Consider the following 7,688-nt stretch of genomic DNA (forward strand, 5'->3'; position numbering starts at 1 on the left):
TTGGGAGGAAGGAACTAGAGAGATTATATAAAATGATCTGTTACAACTCTTCCAGGTCTAAAAATCTGTGTTTCCATTACTTTCTAATTTTATTCTACTTACTGATTATAACCAAGACATATGGTACTTTTTTTGATCATATGTATTTGGAGCAAGTATTACTATTGCTTATTAAATTACAGGGCTACAAATTCAGGGTTAATTTTTTTAATGAAGAAATTTCTGCATTCCCCTGGTACATTTTTGCTTCTATTAAACTATTATAAACCATTTAAAAAACATCAATAGCTTTAATGAGATAGGCCTGCCACTTATATAAAACTGCAGCTAATAAATGACCTTGCAGACAGAAATGGGCAACACAATTAGAGTTATCAAGTTTTCTTTGTGACTCTGAGCCTATTTAAGTTTTCATCATGTGCATGGACACAAACATAGAGCCTCTGAAAATGAAATATGTACTTGTGGCTGCAGTGTTAATAGAAGAGGCAGGCAGTTTATACCTAAAACTATCAGCAGTAATGTCTGCTTATAGAAGATGCTGCAGCAACTTGATGGGTGGGTCTCATGGTGATTACAGCTATTAAGTTAGAAGATGTCTGTATTTCTAGATTTATGTATTCTGTGGAATATCCTCTATTTTTATATTATAGTGGGAGTAGCCTAGGGAAGTTCCATAGCACTTCCCTTGTGTCAGAATAGCAGGTTTGCCTCATGGTATAAGCAGAGTGTTGAATAAGCAAATCTTGAACCTTTGTGTCTTGCCTACCTTGATAGATCACAGGAGGCCTCTGTAAGGAGCCAAATGATTCTCTTTTTCAGACTAATATTTTTTGGCATCACAGAAAAAAAGAGAAACTTGTTGATCAGAAACTGGCATTTCCTGAAGAAAATGTTTACAAGTTGTTGCTCATTATGGTGCTATATTTCCTGTTTTGTTCATTACAATTTGAAAGATGCATCTTATGGCCAATTTTCTCCAAAAAGCTTAGTTTATAATGACCTGGAACCAGCATTTTAGTTTTAGCGAAAATTACCCTCCCCTCCCCCAACACACACACACACACCAAATTTATCATTAGAAGATGGTCTGGAAGTTTTCTCTTTTGGAAAATCACTTCCATGAGCTAAAATATACTGGATTCCTGCAATTTTTCTGAATTCCAACCTCCAACCCAATATAGTTGCTTTTTTCCTTCCACCACTGGGTATTCAAAAATTGTTCTTGCTATTTTCTTTTAAGGATATCAACTAGTGTAATATGTATGCTATGTTTGAAAGCTTCTTGATTTAGGTCTAATTGTTAGTAAGTTCTCCTCTACTCTATCCACCATTGTGGCATAGCCAACAAACTTAGCTGACAAACTTCCTCTAAAAGAGGAAGATGTGATGCAAGGGAAGGAAGACAGATAGAGACACTAAAAGAGAAGCTCTTGATAGCAATTTTGGAATGATTGTGGGAGGAGGAAGAGGGTGAGGGTGAGACAGAGCCTCATCTCTTTTTTTTAGCTTTGGCCTGGGCATAGTGATTAGCATGAGGAATGACGTGGATAGAGTTTTCTTAGATTCATTTTGAGATTCTAGGAGAAGTTTGCCTCACTCTTTGCTTTGCTACTAACCTGCAGCCTGGTCAGAACTGAGACTGCTCCATAGCATAGCCTGAGAAGAAGATCTGAATTTAGATCTATGAGCTTCCTTTGGCTGGCATGTGATCTAAATAGAATCTGGAGGTTCTCACATGTTTCCATGGAGATAAGTAAGTTGACTCTGGCTGGCCACCTTCCTAGAGCAACAGTGAAAACAATAGTAAGAAACACTTATATAGCACTTATATGTGCCAAATACCGCTTAAAGTGTTTTATCTTTATGAATTCATCCACATAGCAACTCTGAGAGGTAGATACTATTACTATTATTCACCTCTCCATTTTATAGATGTGGAAACCCATCCATAAAGATATTTCAAAAGTTGCTTAAGGTCACAGATAGTAAGCAGTGATTCAAAAATAGACAATCTGGTATCAGAGTCTGGGGAATAATCATTGTGAAAAGTGAGGTGGTTTTAAAACTGAGGAAGATAGTGCAAAATGTCTGGGCCTGACCTCAGGATTCCCGTAACACCAACAAGAGTCACTTAGAGAAGCCTGTAGACCCCTGATTTAATGAAGAGGTAGATAAGTGATAAACTCTTCGTTAACCTTTAATAGCAGCTGCTAGAAGGCTCAACAATGAGGAGAGTTGCACAAGGAACACAAATATATATATGCTAACCCATTCACCTGCTGTTCCAAGAGCCTATTGTCTCTGTCATATGCCTACTACCAACTTGAGGAAAGAAGGGAGAAGCTAAGGGATAAAAAACAGTCTTTATCAAAATGAGACCATGTGACCTACATTGATGGTTCAACAATGAGATTGGTTTAGGGTTACTCTATTGAACTAAAATTTAGTTTTTTTTCCTGCTACCCTATCAATGGACCTCAGAAAGGAAGCTGAATCTGTTATAGGCAAGCTAAGGGAGCAACATTTCCCCTGTACATAATGTAAGAACCCAAAAGACTGGAAGTAATTTTCTTTTTCTGCATATTAAAAGTACTGGAGTATAGTTTTATCAGCCACGGGAGAAAAATAAATCCTAGATATATTACTATCATTTTTCACTAACCAGAGTGAAATGTGGCTCAGTCAAAATTATCTAAGTGTTTTGTTTTCTATGTAAAAATTACTATAATTACATGGCTACTCTGATAGCTATTATAGAAGCCAATTACCTTTCTACTTCTGGAAGGATAGGAAATAGTAAGATCAAACAGGACAATTGCTTAATTTAAGAATTGTATATAGTGCCCTTGATAAAGACTCTCTTGTCTATTATGGAAATGATTTACAAAGTTGGTGGCAATGCAGCTCAGATGTTCCAGAGCTTGACTCAGCAGGGTGGTGTGAAGGTCCACAGTGCTCCCCAGGTGGACAGAGGGCCTTCATTATCACATTCTGGGATTCTTGGCAGAATCTACTAGAACTATTGGAGAGCAATTTGGGTCTATACAGGCCTGAGGTTAAGGTTTTAATATAAATTGGTTACAGTCTGGGAAACTATGGGGTTAGGTGCAGTTTTTCATGGACTTTATAGAGGTTTCCATCTTTTTAGGGTGGTATATCTCAAACTTTAAGCATTTGAGAGCTATCTTCAGTATGATCCTCTGTAGTGTTATTTATTTTATATCATTCTTTAAACTGATTAACTATGTTTACCTAAATATATTTTTTAAGAAGAAAACTTTGTATAATTATCATACATGGTTAAGAAAGAGAAATCTTTGCCATAAATAGGAGATATAATCAATATAAATACAATTAGGCTTTCTCCTTGATGTAAATAAGATTGAAAGAGAATTGAAAAGGCAATGATACTATTTAACTCTGTGTCCATGTACCACTAAAAATCATCTGCTGTATTACTTAAAATCATCTTAATTATTATTTTTTTGATGACCATAGACATATTAATTGAAGAGAAAACACACATTCTCCTCTCCAGGACAAGTTGACCCCACCTCACCCAGCCAGAGGTTATGGAGCATTGCTGTAACTACCCTAGTGATGAAGGGCTTGGAAGCAAAGAAGCAGTGGGCTTTCAGGTGGAATCTAATAGTGTAGCACGCCCAATAGCCTTCTAACCAATTCAATTTATGGTGTAGTATGTCATAAGTATGTGAGGATTTCTCTTTATTTTGAAGTGAAAAATATACAATTAAAGGGAAAACAGACACTCCTTCATGGGATGTCCCACCCTGAGTGCACTACATTTCATGACAGAGACAAGATAGTTGACTTTCTGGATGGTGAAAAGAATTGTTGGTGGCTTTGAAAGGGAGGTGGCCAATGTTTGGTACAACGATGTGTGACAATGGCAAAGTTAGAGAAGTATTAGTTGCCTATATCTTCTGTAACAAATTACGTCGTGGCTTAAAACAACAGAAATGTATTCTCTCACATTTCTGGAGGCCAAAACCTGAAATAAGTTTAATTGGGCCAAAATCTAGGTGTCAGCAGAACTGCTTTTCCTCCAGAGGCTATAAAACATGCCTCCTTGCCTCTTTCTGCTTCTGGTGGCTGCTGGCATTCTTTAGCCTGTGGCTATATTGCTCTGTCTCTGTAGTTATTGCTGCCTCCTTTTCTCTGTGTCTTCTCCCTTTGTCTTTCTCTTACAAGGATGCTTGCCATTAAGATCCACCTTCATCTCAAAATCTTTAACTTAATCTCATTTTCAAAGACTTTTTAGCAAATCATTTTTATTTATATGTTCCAAGCATTAGAATATGGATACTTTTTGGAGGATTCATTTTTCAGCCAACCACAGGGAGGGAGGGTTATCTGATTTGAATGAGGAACTAAGGTTTGTAGGGCACCCTCTGTGAACCAAACACTGTGCTGAGTACTTCATGTGTTAGTTTATTTACTTCTGGCAACAATCTCATGAGTTATTGTCCATATTCACAGATGAGGAAAAGAGCTTAAAAATGTATCCAAGATTACCAAACTAGCAAGTGGCAGATGCTTTAATAATCTTAAATTTCAGCCACTATATCACATATTTATAACCTCACTGATCTGATGTCATAAGGTAAATAAGTTCAGCACTCCAGATGCTCTGGACCCATCTGGTGTCTACTCAAGCTCCATGATTTCTGCTGAAGGCTCCTTTATTAAAAGCTTGTCGTAATAGGCCAGAGTGAGGACATGATTTTAGACTATGTCCTATAGTCCTGAATATACTGAATTCATGGGTGAATGTAGACTTCCTTAAATAAAAAGGAGAAAAAGCCCACCCTGGTAGCTAAAGCACGTCAAATATCTTCTCATTTAATATCCAAGTTGCTTCAGAGTTAGTTAAGTATTCATGAGTTTTGCTGAATTAATCAACCACAATCATCAGTTATTTATCTTGCCTACAGTAAACAGAAACATTCCAAGTGCTCACCTTCACCATATTTTTTGCATCTCTGTACATTATTTTTAGGAGGTGCTGCAATTGCTGCTAACAGCGAAGTTTACCAAGGCTCTCAACCATGAACTTGTTGAACAGCTTTACTTTGATGGAGGTTTCACAAGGGCTTAGAAACAAACATTCAGGCAGGAACAAACTTGCCTGGAACACTTCATTCAAGGTGTAGGCTTGGGAGACATTTTAGCCATAACTTCCATGTGTCCTCCTTCAATCCAACTGAATTAAAAAAAAGCAAATTATAATGAAATCTTTTACTACTATCTGGTAAAATGGGCTTTCTAATTGTCTGTGTCATGGGCTAAGCTTAAAGAGAAAGCATGGCAAGGAATGGATTCTCTACAGGCTGGAGGTGTGTTGATACTGTTTAAAATGCCTGTCTGGGTCTGGTTTCTGAATCCCAAATTGAATGCTGCTTTCCATGGGGAGCGGAACGGAAGTGAGCCAGGGCACCGATGTCTGAGCTTTCTGTTGGTACATAATGGAGAAATAGATCTTGCATGAATTCATCTAAGACAACATTCAGTATTTTGCTTTAAACATAAAACTTTAACCATCGCATGTTTACTTTGGCTGAGGTCAATCTAAAATACACAAATAAACAGATTTTGGTCATGATGCATGTAGGAAAAAACAGACCTATTACTCATGATTCAGAGCTGTTTTCTTTGTAGTTTTCTTCAGAAGTTGGATGAAGTGAAGATGTTGTCTTTCTAGTTCCCCTTCATTCTATCTGGGGACTTCAACTCCAGGCAATTTCCCATAATATTGAATGGCTGCTCCCTTTTAATTCCTAAAAGTTTATGTCGTAATTCTGGGGTTTAGTCTGTGTTTATTTTGGACACTCCACTGGGTTGAGCTTACCTTATTCTGTTGCTGCTACAAAATTTACTGAATAAAAGGGGGCTGCTGCTGGCTGTGAGCTGAGTGGTAAGTCCAGAGTTTCATAGTTCTCATGAATTACAGTACCAGATGCATAAGCAATATAAACTAGTTACCCCTATAGCCCTTGGGATGAAATGTCTCTCTTCCGAATGCATCTTCTGCAGAGTTAACCATTCAGATTAAATTAGTTCAGAACAAGAAGGCAATTTTCATTTGTAAAAGGATTATGTTTTTCTTCTTTTTAGGCTAGACCCACAATCTAACTACAAAGATAAATTGAAATGGGATTTCATTTTTAAATGGCTTTCACTAATACAAATAATAATATAAAAGGGAAGCTATTTGGGTGATGCTGAACAGCATCCGATCATGACATTTTAATAACTATAATAACAAATTTAATATTTTAATTTGCGATGCTGGTATTTTAATTGCTTTACAGAAATATACCGTTGTGGACTGATGAGGCCTAATAGGACCCTTCCTTCAGGAAGACTCACAAAGGTACTGATTTAATAGGTCTTAGGGCGATAATTTATAGCTGCATAGAAGTGAACGAGAAAGAAAATAGTCTTAGGTTTAGAATAATTTGCATTTCTAATACACCTTAATCTTTAAAACATTTGACTGAATGCTTTATGCTGGGGAAACTCCTATTCATGCTATAAAATATAATCAAATGCATTATATGGTAATGAAATATTCAGATTTAATAAATTTTTCTTTAAATGTAGAGTTAATGTCCTATATTAGAATCACTTTGGTCCAGCGAGTATTTAAGTGAGTGATTATTCACTTAAATATTCTATAGAGTTTTTCATAGACACCAAGACAATGGAGATAAAATATTAGTTCCTCATTTCCACTTGCTTAAAAAGTACAATTATTAAAAATAGGCACTATGGAAATTCTAACATGTTGAGACACTTCATACTTTTCTGTAGCTCGGGTGACTTTTGAAGGAAATTGTGCAGTCTCTGGTTCCCACCTGCTCCTTTGGTCATAGATTAATAACATCTGACCAAGCATGAAGACGTGCTGAGGCCATCTGCCATTACACACAGCAGGATGTGTTTCAGCTTCCTCAAGTAGAATTCTGACTAACTACATGGCTCCACTCTCCATTGATAGTCACCCTATTGAGCTGCATGACCCAGTTTTGATAACAGGAATTCAGTACTCAACTCAGTCAAACCAGAACTACTTTAGCTGCTCAGCAGTAGTTAAAGTATTAGGCTACCTATATAATTTCAATGATAGTTATGAGCTCTCTTCTCTATTTATGTAGTAATAGGTAATAGAATGTCAAATAAGACCTTTGTTTTTGTCTCTGTGCTTTGATGTGGTGCACAAAGCTGAGAAAAAAGATACCAAGAACCTCTGCATTTTAAAATTAATTTGATTCTCTTTCCTCCATGCCAATCCCTCACCTCCTACTCTCTTTGCCATATAGCATCTACAACATTCACCACCATGGCCACCCTAACTGTGACCCCTGCTCTCTTCATCAAGATTTCTTTATGTTCTGGCTTTTTGATCTAAGAGCTGACAATGTGGGATGGGATTATAGAGAAGGATGCCCCACTGGTCTGATATTCATACTGTAAAGGCTCTTATGAGTCAGTGAGCTAACTCTTTCCTAACTTTTCTCCTTCATGGTACAAAGAAGTCCCCAATGCCATCATTATGGAATGACATTATTGGCATTCCAAAGGAAGCTCATCCAACAGCTAGAAAGTGATGTTCGCGATAGAAATGACATCAGCCGAAGGACTGGAAGGATTTATTCTTGTTC

Source organism: Pteropus alecto, unplaced genomic scaffold (genome assembly GCF_000325575.1).
Source record: "Pteropus alecto unplaced genomic scaffold, ASM32557v1 scaffold75, whole genome shotgun sequence".
Taxonomy (NCBI): domain Eukaryota; kingdom Metazoa; phylum Chordata; class Mammalia; order Chiroptera; family Pteropodidae; genus Pteropus; species Pteropus alecto.